General features: G+C 35.9%; 1 protein-coding gene across 1 annotated transcript in view; it reads left to right on the forward strand.

The window, feature by feature from the left end:
- The window catches only part of LOC146002128 (armadillo repeat-containing protein 2), a 131,565-nt gene extending 118,016 nt beyond the window's left edge, over nucleotides 1-13,549 (forward strand). The window contains exon 16 of the mRNA XM_083139847.1: nucleotides 13,280-13,549. The gene's annotated coding sequence lies outside the window, so the exon portion shown is untranslated. The remainder of the gene's footprint in view (nucleotides 1-13,279) is intronic.
- The last annotated feature ends 1,037 nt before the right edge of the window (nucleotides 13,550-14,586 follow it).

Raw genomic sequence — 14,586 nt, forward strand, 5'->3', positions numbered from 1 at the left:
TTGAATTTTGCTTTTTCACTTGGATTGGGCATCACCATATGAACAGGTTTATGGTTCCCACAGTATTTCAGATGCTCAATTAACTTGTTTTTAGCAATTTCTCCACTCTCTTCCCGAACCCCCTTCACCATTTTTTGACCATCAAATACAGTTAAACATCTTCTGCACAACTTAAATATTTTTTTATATTTGTCTAGTTGTGTTCTCACCAAAGCTTCAAGATTATGTATCAGAGTGTAATGATATGTGCCATCCCCTTCAATTAAGAGCAGATCAATCGGAATAGCAGATTCATCATCAAATGTACTGATTCTGAGAGGTGCTATCGGGCAATTGCCAGTGGAACAAATAAATACATTAATAGATAATTGTTTGCCATTGATGTGCCTGGCCCTTTTTTCAAATTTATCAATATTCTGAACAGACATTGGATATTCTAAACCCTCCATTGCATCGTCAAAAAGATGTTCATGCTGTTTGTAATAAGTTATTCTCTCAGGATGCCTTGAAACTAGAAACAAAGCAGCTAATATACACCACAAAAAGCATTTCTGGTCATTATTTTTTATATTGACCACGGCTCTTTTGTTTTTGATATTGGCAGGTAATGGCACATATGTAGATCCTTGTAATGGAGTAAATTCAGAAATATTAACATATAACTTGTGTGATGAACCGCATAGGCTCCATCCTGACTCTTTTGCTGCAAATTCAGAGTGTTTAATGTTCAATTGATCTATCAGCCTGCTTATTATTTTGTCTGAATTTGTATTTGAATATACAGGTACAGTTTCTGTTAAGTGGGGATGTGTAAATTTTGTGCCGTTTGGCTTCTTATATTGTACAAACAATTTGAGGGAGAGCTTATAAGAGCCATTTTGTGCATTAAGAATTGCCTGCAGATTAGAATTTATACTATTCAAGAAATTCTCAATGCCACATCTTGGCTCTGATACAAACCGGTGATCCCTTAATTGGCCGTTAAAACTGCTACGGATAGGTTCATAGCGTGGCTGTTTTGCTGCTCTGGCATTAAGAGGTGCTTCGTGCCTTCTTTTCAGACCAGATGTAGATGGTTGTGTTGCTGACTGTACAGAGCAAGTATCTTTATGTGTATATGTGAAGTATTGCATGCTGTATTTTCTATTGCATTTGGGGCAAATTTTTGTAGGAGTTCTGTATTTGTCCGGGTTACAAATCTTTTGATGCTTGGCCCAATTGGGGCTGGATATATTTTTATTGCACTGATTACAATATTTTTGATTCGGCATTTTTGCTGTTGTTTATTATATACAATTTTCTGGGTTTCAATTCAAAATTCTATGCTGGATAAAAATATCAGTTGGGGTTCAGCACTGTGCTTTGTATGTATGTATGTATATATGTGTGTATACACTTAATATTTTTGGCTTTGGTATTTATATACAATTTCCTGGGATTCAAATCAAAACTTTATGCTGGATCAGTTGAGTTCAACACTGTGCTTTGTGTGTGTGTGTATGTGTATATGTGTATTAATATTTTTTGGCTTTGGTATTTATATACAATTTCTTGGGATTCAAATCAAAACTTTATGCTGGATCAGTTGAGTTCAGTGCAGACAAAAAAACTGCATAGCTCTATATCAATTAGTTCTTGAGTTTTGTATTTAGGAACCACTTTGGCCCCCCTGCCAAAAATTGGCTTTTATTGCATCAGTGTATATTGTCTCTATGACCTTACTTGGGTTATTCCGCCAAATTATATGCTTCAAGTCTCCTATACTTTGGCGGAGCCTGTTCAGGTTCTGCCCCCCACTTAATGCACAACATGATGCAATAGAAGTGGACCAGAAAGTAAATATGTATGGATGTGGGTAGGTGTGTATGGGGGTGGGTTGGAGGTGTATTCAGAAACATGAGCTATTCTCTAACATTTTTGCCGAAGTACTTTCTTCTGAGCGCACATCCCGTTTTTCTGCTGAGCATACATGCAATCCAGACTGCAGCGCCTCCCCAGCGAGGCGAGCGGAATTGTCTGGAACTAATCAATTTTGTAAAGGATCGCTGCTCCAAATATTGATCGACACGCCGGTGCTGGGCTCGAAATGAACTGCTCGCAGTGCTGTTGCTTCAAGTGCCGCTCCGCGGGAATCTGAGAAACTCCCCCGAATATTGATCCGTGTAGAGGAGCTGCGCCATGGCCAATTCCTCTACACAGAAAATGCAAAATATCCCAGTTTCTATTCAATCCATTTATCTGAATTGAAGAAACCAACAATTCACATATCCCCATACCGCCGTATCTTGCCCTATTGGTACCTCTTTTGCTGGTGTGCAATTTTCTTGAAGAGGCAATTTTATTGAACAAACCTAATAGAACAAGATACGGCGGTATGAGAAATATGTAAATTAAAGATATTTTAGTAATATACGACGTCTTAAGAAAGGCATTTTTAGCTCCAAAGTACTTTGTTTATTGCTTCCTACCATTCCCTATTACTGGCAAAAAAAGTTAAAAATATTGACATAATGAAAAAAATTGACTTGTTCCCAAGTATTCACCGAGTTCAGGCATTTGCACATAGATGGCTCTGTTGTCACGGAGCAATTCTAGAAGAATTACATTGTTTTAATATTAGATAAACAAATTGAGCCTGGTATCCAATTGAACTTAAACCAGAAATAAATATGTGTGTGTCTGTGTGTGTATGTATGTGTGGGTGTGTATGTGTGTGTGGGTGTGTATGTGTGTGTGTATGTGTGTGGATGGCCTAGTTTTAAGTGTGGCCACAAGAGGGGCATATTTTTAACAAATTTATGGACAACAATCTCACAGAAGTGCCTTTTATAAGTGTAGCCTCATCAATCTGAGGGGGTCATACTTTCCGAAATATTCCCGAGGGCATTTTTACAAAAATCTTGGATTAGGAAGAGCTCCACACTTGAGCAAAAAACTCATATGGGCATGTTGAGCTTGTTTTAAGTATAGCAAATCTGCTTGAGGGGGGGTTCATACTTTCCGGTCCTGTCCCCACCGTAAATACAACTACTGAATTGAAAAGCATATCAGTGGGAATTATAACTTTTAGAGATTTCAATACTGACTCCACAGTTTTCACCAGCAGGCTCTGCCGGTTTCAGAGTCGGAATCTCCAATGAAGTGGATCTTTTGAATGATTGAATAAGTTTAAATGAATTCATGCACCGGAATTCATTGGGCCTTCAGAAGACTTTTACTGGAAGTGAATGAAATGAAATAGAAATTCCCTCAGATATTGAGACAACTGACAGGTGTATGTTAGAGAGAGTACCAGATGAACTCAATTTCAGACTAAAGAATTGTTGGGTTACATGTATGTAAGACTTTCGGTGTTGGTCTTGTTTGAAATGGCACTGGGTACAACACATTAAGAGTGCATGAATCATTTACAGATATCCTGTATTTCAAGTTTAAACTGAAACCTAGTTTCAATGGAGACACCAGAAAAAAATTAACGGGGTGGTAGAGGGGTACAGGCATACTTTCTGGGAGAAGGAAGTCACATTAACTATACTGCTAAAAATCATACAAAAAAACATATTGGGTCATTAAATGCATTAATTTGATGAGTTTTTTTGACTATTGGTTGGACTGTAGGGGAGTGGATGGGTAGAGCATCCACTCCCTGCTTCCCCTCTAGTTTTCATAAGTTGATATGATCATAAAAATGGCTTACATTGAAAGGTTTTTACAATTGTCTGAATTCACATATTCTATCTTTATATTAAAAAGATGCTTGTATATCGTAACGAACTGCGAGGTTCGTGGGATCTTACCAAGAATCTTAACCATTATGCTTGGGTGCTGTATCTTTGTCATTCATTCATCCTCACTTGTGAGCACTATGTTATATTTCACTACCGGTATTTCTGCGCGTACAACTAAAAACACCTATTATTATTCCTTAGCTAGAACATTAAATCAACGAGCAGGTTATACTCTAACCGAACGGTAGCGTCACTCTGACTACTTATGCCAGCGTATAGTAGCGGACATATAATTGCTACTCTATTCCTAGAAATATAATTAGCATTTCGTGTTTTCACATATTAACTTTACTTTAGTAAAAAATAATTATTCCTTAAATAAGGTAAAATAAAAATGCTCTACGACTGACTCATGTATTCTCACGACTATCTTCTTATCAATTTGCACTACAATTATTAGTACCAAGGCTCCCATCTTCGGGGCGAGGAGATTTCAGTCATTTTTAATTACGATGGAGTCGACCACTGAACCTTGTGCATTTCAAAACTATACGTGATAAAATTAAATATCCTCCTTGCGATAATCTTTAACAGTTTAAACTTAAAACACATAAACTTAACTGGCATTACTTTTCGGATCATTAACAAGTTACGGTCTGTTTAAAAAATATATATAAAATTGAAATTTTAAAGGACTTTAATTAATTAAAAACACAATTGACTTCAGCAATACTCTCTGCTACGATATACAGTAGTATGGTACCATATTTTAAAAAATCCATTTAGGGCCATGGGTGGAATTACAGTAACTTTTGTTCAAGGAGGTACCAACACTAACAATTTGCAACCAATGCAAAGGGGGGATGCAGCATGAAAAGGAGAGAATTTTCACTAACCACCCTCTTGCAAATACTACTTTGCCTGAAATAGCATTTCGCACACATTTTTTGAGTTATAACTACATGAACAGTTGTGAAAATTGTTTTCGACCAAGGATCAAGCGTCGGCAACACTACAAACCCTGAGTTAGGAAACCACTTCACTATAAATTCCACAAAATAGATCTTCTCTGTAAAAGTTGTGTTTATTCCAGGCTAGGGTTACCAGATACCACAAAGTAAAAAGGACATAATGTCCCAAAATATAGGACTTAAAGTCAAAATGTAAGACACAAAAGATTCACAATAAATAATACATCTATCTATAGAACATATTAGAAAGTACTTTAAAATTGACATTTTTTTGTTAGAAAAATAATTAAATTTTTTTAATGAATTCTTAAATGCAAAATTTCCAAACTTGTTATCATGCAAAATAATGCACCTCTTACTACATGTTTTAACTGGTACCTCTCACAGGAGCCAAAATATATTTATGAGAGATTGGACAGTCAAACTCTTAGAAATTATTGGGACAATTACCAAAATTTTTACAGACTTTATGAAAAAAATATTATTTTCCTCCTGAGTCGTTTGTGCTGATAATAATGAAAGTAGTCTCTCATCATTTGCATTATGACCTGTAATGGCACATATTCAACATTTGCAGTAATTTGAAATGGTTCCAGTAGTTTCATCTTGGGTAGTTTTGGTTCGATAGTTCTCCATACTCCCTGCTTTACAACCAAAGTATTGAATAAGAATGGGAAACATCCTATTTCATCAGTATAAACCCTAAGGCAAGAAATTCCACTCAGGTATTGAACAGTGGCATCATCAGAACGTGGCCCAAAAACTTTGTTCATTAATTCCTTCCATTTTTTCGTTTGTCCTCTAGCAGCACAAACTTTTCTTTTCTTTTTGGGGAATGACTGAATCAATATAAATTTCACTATTGGGTCAATCCATATGAAATCATACCAGCTGGTTGCTTGACCATTTTTAAAAAAGTTTATTTTTTGAGTGGTGTGAGCCTCATATATTGACAGTTCAGAACCACTCTTATTTTATTTTTACTATCACCGATTTGAAGATGGCGGGCATTTTTTTATCATGGCGGACGTCATTTTCTCCATTCGTAAGCATCAGCGGCAACTTTTTTTTCTCAGCTCTGGTAAGTCCTACGACAATGAGACAAAATCTGTGATGTTAAGCACATTATAGGCTACAATTATATTTCTGTGTAATTTTCTAAATATTATTCCTTCATAATAAATTTTAAGGTTAAAATTGTGTATTTTAATCGCTCAAAATGACATTTTCGGACATTTCTTTGAGGGGGAAGGCAGTTTGCTTGACACTTGAATTTTTTTGCGCAAGTACCTGTGTACCAATAGAGTACGTCAAAATTATTTGAAGCTTGAGACTTTAATATTTGTTTTTCTACAGGGTCATAAACATGTACTTTTTGTTAAAAAGTCCAAGTTCAGGGTTAAATATCTCTGGTGGGCAGTTGTTTAAAAATCTGAAATTTGTACACAATACAGTACTTCAGAATAAGTAACTTCAGTAAAAATTTTGAGTTTGAGATTTAATTGGTTTAATAGATACAAAACTCGTGAAAAATTCAACATTTTGCATTAAATATGGCATGCCTAATTTCATTTCTTATTAACATTTTGTGTTGAAATTCTGCAAACTGTAATTTGGAATGTCAATGAACAACATTACAATCCTGAAATGGATCTACAATAAAGTATATATACGAGAGCGTGCTGAAAAGTAACACTTGCTATATTTTTATTTTCTTTGTTACCTTGTAAACGCATTTTGGATTTTGAGCAACCATACATTGCACTTACAAGACTTTCCCGGTTCTCCATTGAAGGTTTCAACCTTCTATCGCAAGGGGGTGCTGAACTATTGCGAGGAAAATGTCAGCATGTAACCATGCAATGTCGGTGGAGCACCTGAAGTAGTGTGCAGTGATCGAGTTTTTAAACGCAGAAAATGTGCTAGAAATTGACATTCATCTGAGACTGAGGGCATTTTATGGGGATGACTGTGTAGATATCAGTACTGTGCGATCTTGGGCTGTTCATGCTCATAAAGATAACCCCAGATGAAGAAATCTCAGCTATGTGAGAGAATGGAATGAAAGGTCGCGAAATGCAACTGATGGAGGTTATCGGAATTGTGTTCAGCTGGGGTTATCTTTACGAGCATGAAAAGCCCACGATTGCACAGTACTGATGTCTACACATTCATCCCCATAAAGTGCCCTCAGTCTCAGATGAATGTCAATTTCTAGCACATTTTCTGCGTTTAAAAACTCGATCACTGCACGCTACTTCAGGCGCTTCACCAACATTGTATGGTTACATGCTGACATTTTCCTCGCAATAGTTCAGCACCCCCTTGCGATAGAAGGTTGAAACCTTCAATGGAGAACCGGGAAAGTCTTGTAAGTGCAATGTATGGTTGCTCAAAATCCAAAATGCGTTTACAAGGTAACAAAGAAAATAAAAATATAGCAAGTGTTACTTTTCAGCACGCCCTCGTATATATACTTTATTGTAGATCCATTTCAGGATTGTAATGTCGTTCATTGACATTCCAAATTACAGTTTGCAGAATTTCAACACAAAATGTTAATAAGAAATGAAATTAGGCATGCCATATTTAATGCAAAATGTTGAATTTTTCACGAGTTTTGTATCTATTAAACCAATTAAATCTCAAACTCAAAATTTTTACTGAAGTTACTTATTCTGAAGTACTGTATTGTGTACAAATTTCAGATTTTTAAACAACTGCCCACCAGAGATATTTAACCCTGAACTTGGACTTTTTAAACAAAAAGTACATGTTTATGACCCTGTAGAAAAACAAATATTAAAGTCTCAAGCTTCAAATAATTTTGACGTACTCTATTGGTACACAGGTACTTGCGCAAAAAAATTCAAGTGTCAAGCAAACTGCCTTCCCCCTCAAAGAAATGTCCGAAAATGTCATTTTGAGCGATTAAAATACACAATTTTAACCTTAAAATTTATTATGAAGGAATAATATTTAGAAAATTACACAGAAATATAATTGTAGCCTATAATGTGCTTAACATCACAGATTTTGTCTCATTGTCGTAGGACTTACCAGAGCTGAGAAAAAAAAGTTGCCGCTGATGCTTACGAATGGAGAAAATGACGCGCGCCATGATAAAAAAAATGCCCGCCATCTTCAAATCGGTGATAGTAAAAATAAAATAAGAGTGGTTCTGAACTGTCAATATATGAGGCTCACACCACTCAAAAAATAAACTTTTTTAAAAATGGTCAAGCAACCAGCTGGTATGATTTCATATGGATTGACCCTATTGAGTTTGTGAGCGGAGTCCATGGACTTGTAACTTGCATGATTTCTCTTTGTTCAACTGAAACATGCATTTACCTAATTAATATTATGTGACGCTCAAAATGTAGGATATTTATGATATTTTTCAAATTCCTCCCAGAAAAAACAGGGAACATAGGGATGAAATGTAGGATATGTCCGGGGAAAAACAGGATGTTTGGTAACCCTATTCCAGGCAGTTATACAGTGGGATCCACTAGTATTGCTCGGCAAATTGTCCATGACTATTTTCATTAATTTTTCTCTTGCATCCCATGGGTTTTTAAGTGATGGATTTTATGTATGCTAGTGCAGAAATTGTCAGTGGTTGTTTTGAGTTTTCTTTTAATTCTTGAAGCTCTTATTGGGTCAATTAAAGTGCATAGACATGGTGATGGACAATTTGCTTGGGAATACTCATGGATCCCACTGTACAGTAAGATAACAGGTGCATTCGCCTCAGTCAACATACATCAAGAGGCCTCTGGCAGATATGTATTATAACACTGTTATTGCATTGGCATAACACAATGCATTGAAGTCTTAGGAACAAAGATACTTGATTTCCCCAAACCTCTTGAATTTATCTAAACAATTCAGTAGCTCAGGAATTAAACTTGAGAACTCACACTCTATTCAAAATTGAGTTAACATTGCATTCAGGTGCTGCAAAGTCTAAAGTTGCTGAAGAATAGTGAATTAAGTTCTTCCAGTAGCCACTGATAGCCAGAAACAGATGGGAACATCTGGGTAATCCATATGCCACAATGTAATGGATGAACTTTCACCTGCATTTTTCTCGGTTTCATACTTTTGTGCATTATCAAGTTTTACTACTGAGCAGCTCAATTATAGTTGTAAGTCCCATACCTACTTGAAGATTTTTTTATTAAAAAAACAGTAGTTATAAGTGCAGACTAGTATCTTCTTCCTCTAAATGATGCAACTGATTGAAACTGAAATAGATGTAGAAATAGCATGAAGAAGTCTACATAACTAGTGACAGACTGGTGTAAAATATTTACTGACACTGATGAAGTACTGATATTAAAATTTACTAATACCAATAACACTTATTCTATCGATCTGGTATAAAATTACAAATGTTCTGTGAAGGACTGAAATAGTTCACTCACCTCAGTTAATCTATGTATCCAGGTGACTGCAATAGGTCCTGACTTTGAAAAGGAAACTTTTTGCAATTTAGACATTACTTTACAAAATTTGACGCATGGATATACTTTTACACAGGAGTATACATTCTAGGCTAGGTAGGCTATCTGTGAAGCCTGGAGCCGAGAGACTAAAGGACAGAACAGAAAAATCAATTAGCAAAAGTGCATAAAATTGTTTATTTCAATTAGAAGATGGTAGTGCTTCAGGAGTTGGCAATCTGATCTCGTAGGAATTTGCAACCTGGTAGCTCTTGGCATGGCAATCTGCTTCTTTGAATATGCCAAAAATGAGAGAGCCTCGGCTTCATTTTGCCTTCATAGATAGCCTAGATGTCCTCGACCAGATGTTGAGCAGAGCTTGCCAGATGCAAGGCAGGTCGATTGGATTCTATTTTCTACTTCATCATAGTGTTATAGGAAAAACACTAAATGTTAACAGTGGTGAGAGTTACTTTTGATTATGTTTCTTTTTTTAAGTTGCATAGTTGAAAAGATTGATTGAATTGTTGTTTTGAATCTACCTAGGTATAATGCACAGATAGGCTAATCAAGACAGGACCTACAGTTTTTAAGGTAAGATCCGAACCACTGTGTAATGTGCTTCCACCAGGCATCGAACCTGGGACCCCCGTAGTTGAAAAGAAATTACATCTATGGTGTCAGAAGTGTACAAGTATTTAGTGACAGTTATAGCTTTGAGGAAAAGGAAAATCGGTAAGAAACAAATTTGAATATTTAAAGGAATAAAAACAAATGGTGGAAAGCAAAGTAAGTAAGTTGCATAATAATTGGAGATTCCATTGATATATGTATAGTTAATTTGGAACTTCCGAAGCTGCAGTAGCAATAAAATATGTACCTAGGTAGAATACATTTAACAGACTTTTATTATGGGTAAAATGCATTGATTCTTAAAGCCACCCTATAAACTACATTGACTTATCTTAGAAGTAAGATTTTTAAGGTATTTCATGCTCCTGCTCATTCATGTTACATCGACAGTAGTAGAATAACATTGCATGGTGGGTATCAAAGTTTTATATTGTTTTACTGTGTATGTTCATGATTTAAATAAATCTGAAAGCTTTATTGTGTTGTGTTTCCACAGTTAAAGTTATTTTTAGTGTTTTAGTGTTCAATGCAAGCAAATTTTTGCAATCAGGTGTAGATAAAAAATATTCTATTTATTGATATAAGAGACATAAGTGGTGAATTAATGTAAATATAACATTGTATAAATATTCTTTTGTGTATAACATACCATTGTGAAAACAGTAAGCCAGCAAGTTCTTTGTGAGGCCTTTGTTATCTCCGTCCATGATAAGGATGCCCACACTGCCATCAGTTGTAATTAAACTTAACCAAGTACGTTGTGAAGACATGGGAGATTGGGTCTTTTCAAGTTTTATCAAACAACCATTTTAATTTTTCTAACCTCCATATCAGAAAGAGATAGCATCACGTTAATCATCCTATGCATACACAAGAAGTATCTGATAATGTGTTTTCCAAAAGAAAGGAAAGAAAACAATCGATGGAACTTGTTCATACAATCATCTCTAAGGCGTGCAAAGTTGGCTTTCTTCCATGTACATTTGCATTATGCCCCAGAATAAATTTCCACATTTCAATTAAAAAGTAAATGCAACTATTTTAGAATGCCTTGTGCATGTTTACTTCCACTATTTTTATGTGCAAAAAATTTATATGGGGCAGCCCCGTACCTAGGATTTTTTTGAGGGGAGGCCAAGCCCGAAACCGTGGATATATATATAAACAATGATCAATAAATATATATATATATATATATATATATATATATATATATATATATATATATATAATTGTCATGAAATATATGTCAATTATTAAATAATTAAGTAATATAATTAAACATGTATAAATAAATAAATTTGATACATTTATAAACTAGAAAATTATTTTTTTTAACAACTGGTTCAAATTGTCAAGAAATTGGACAATAGGTGAAATGCTTTTAATAAGTGTTCGGTTTTATTTAATTATTTCTTTCTATAAACAATGATCAATAAAATGTCATACTTTTATTGTGGTATGTTTCTAATGGTGTAAATTTATTAATGGTCTCTTGAAAGGAAATATTTCCTTATCAGAGCTGTAGCTAGAGATTTCAGTGCCCAGGATGAGAATAGATTTTTGCACCCCTGTATCGAATTTGCACACCTTCTCCCTGCCTAGATGAGGCTCTCATACTCTCATACAATGAAGAAATTTTATGTACCTAATCTTTTCCATTGAATCCGATGAAAATAAAACTTATCTTTCAAGAAATGTGGCTAATAAAAGGATTGCAAAGGATAGTTTATCAGTTCAGTTTATCTTGGTAGATAAAGTTTAGCATAGTGCGGGAGCAAGTGTGGCAAAAGGTGGGGGGCCAACTGCATCCCTCGCCCCCCTAATAGCTGCCACAGTCTATGACTATAGAAGTTTGTTTTAACCGCATGCTGTTACCAACTCTAAATAAAGACAGAGAGAGAGAGCAAGAGATGTATGCAACATTCACACACACACAGACATTACTCGTTGTTCTTCCTTTTTGTATGTGTTTCTGATATTATTCTTAGTAAAGTATGTATGAAGTCAAAACTAATTGCTTATTTCTTTGTTATAACAAACTCTTCCCCTTGGAAAATTTTGATGGGGGGGGGGGTGAATTTTAATAGAACAGGATCGTTGGTGGGAAGGTGTGAGATTCCCCCTCCACCATGGGAATTCGTACCCTGGATGTGGCCACCAATGCTAAGGTAGTATTGCAGCTGGATGTACAATTCTAGTGTTACAATATTATGTACCAAAGTAACGGGGAAAAATCAACTCAGTGATAGCCCCCTTCCCCTCTCTCCCTGACCTGACAATCAAAAATACAGTTGCTTACAGAGAAAGGCTGTCATCTAGCGTACAGTTCGTTGCTTATTGCTTACATTCCATGCTCAAAAGTATTAGAATAATACAGTAGTCACAATTAACAATGTTTTCAATTTTCTTATACCACCATTATTGAACAGCTTTAATTTGATTTGATTTGTAATAAAGATAATCTATGATTACAAAGTAATATATTTATGAGAAGTTAAATGACTTGTAGTAGGAATGATTCTTATAATGAAGAACATGTCTGAATGTGAATTAACCAAAGAAAGGACATTTTCTCAAGTCTGCAGTTCGAAAAAAGTCAGGACAGGGATTAGAAATAGTGAACTGTTCTGACCAAATTGGGATGTTTGGTAACTTTGTATAAATGGTTATAAAACTAAAATTGCTAAATATACTACAGTGCAGACTTCTGGAGTCTGCCTCTCTCCAGAAAAAAAACCATTCATATATGCAAGAAGAAAATTTATATTCTTGCAAAATGAGAAAAACCGTCCTTTTTTGTAGTTTTTTATAGGTTCGTATTAAAATATTTCATGGCTCATGGGCGGGGCGCATGGCCCCCTTGCCCCCCCTTGGGTACAGGCCTGATATGGGGTGTAAAATAAATCAGTATATAATTTAAATATGTGTTAATGTGCCTAATATTTTTTATAGAAAGAGACATACATTATGGTATCTTTTAGTTTGTACGGATTCATTTTTCATATATTACATTTCATATTATATTACTGTTCACAGACCTGCACCTACCCTCTAGTCGCACTATGCTTTACCATTGGCTTACCAACAAAACTTCTCTTGTCCGTTGGGGTGGGGTAAGGTGCTCCCAACAGGTATGTCTGTTGTACTCAAAAATCAGTTTTTGTGTGTTGCCAATCATTGTTGTACAAAACAAGCATTGTAGCATTTTATGGCAAACATGGCAGGACTGTACTTAGGGGAAGGATATCTCATGGACACTGAAATGTGGGAGGGGACACCACAAAGCATCCAGGCCCTTCCAGAGAATATCAGCTAATTAGACACCTCTTAGACACGTACTTAGGCAAATTCCAGTCTCGATATCGAATTCCCTTGTATTATAGCAATAAGCTGAACATTTCCCTTATATTTGACTATTTTGTCAGTTTATAATAATATTTCTTATTATTTCAGTATGTAATAAAGTGACTTTTTCATTTCTGTTACTTTGCAGGTGTGTTTGCAGTGAGAAGATGTAAAAAAATACAGTAAAAAGTCCGTCCATTAAGAAAGAAAAGAAGAGTATTTTGTATACATGTCTTGTACATTTTATTCAAAAACAGTTTCAATTACATATATTATATAGTTGTTAAATGTTCCCTTTTTATGTGGTACATATTTCATCCATGTTTACATTGTTGAATTCCAATTTCAACTAGGCCATTCCAATAAAACACTGTACTTCTTGTTAACCTGTGTTGAATAGAAATTAATGAAATAAAATTTATTAAAATTGGCATTTATATTTTATGATTTCCTATCAAGTAATGAAGTATGAGTCGCGTTCAATAAAGATTTCCCCTATCCCACTTCCAGTGATATACTGCGTTTGTTACAACCTGTCCCTATTCCCACGCTAGCTGATCTGTCTTTTTTCCGTGTTGGGGAAAGTCAAAGCCAGGCAGCCAATTAAAATACGCAACGTCGCAACAGCGTCTATGTAAGCGCCTCTCTTCTGGCTTCCATTCGCTCCTCGCTGCCCAGCATACGATTTGTCCCTCGTTTCTCATTGGCACTGAAACTGTCGAGCGATCCCTAGCGTGGGAAACGGGACAGGTTCTAACAAACATGGTATAGTGTGGGAACGAAAGTGCACATGGATAAATATGCGGACACCGTCAATAAAGTTGAGGACGCAATCATATAAGATTGCCACATAATCATTTAGGAACTAATTGGGAGTCGAGATTAGTGTGGGGTCTGTGGTTAACATCATCAAGGATCATCTGCAAATGCAGAAGGATTCAGCTTGTTGGGTTTCCCAGTTGCTTACACCTTTCCAGAAGAACTACAGGGTCAGGTGCTCCTGTGAACTTTTACCCATGTGCCAAGAAAACCAAGAGGACTCTTTCACAGACTAATTACGCAGGACAAGATGTGGGTTTATCACCATAATCCAGACACTAAAGCATAATGCTAGCAATGGAAGCACTCCGACTCACCACCACCCAAAAAGGCACAGCAATGTGATGTTCACAGTGTTTTGGAACCAGAAGGGAGTGGCTGATTGATTGATTTGCATTATTTTACGTCGCGTTTTGTACCTCTGGCATCGTAGCATGATCTGCTCACCACTCCACCCTGGGGGCTGACCAGAAGGGAGTGGTGTTGACACATTTCCTGACAAGAGGATCAACAGTAACTGAGACCTATTGGTGAAGTTACACAATGGCATCAAAAATGAAAGGTATGCTTTCAAAGGGGTTCTTCTCTTGCTAGACAATGCCCCTGTCTGCAATGTGAATATCTCCTAAAGAAAAG

This window comes from Lepisma saccharinum, chromosome 18, assembly GCF_977018435.1.
Source record: "Lepisma saccharinum chromosome 18, izLepSacc3.1, whole genome shotgun sequence".
NCBI classification, from domain to species: domain Eukaryota; kingdom Metazoa; phylum Arthropoda; class Insecta; order Zygentoma; family Lepismatidae; genus Lepisma; species Lepisma saccharinum.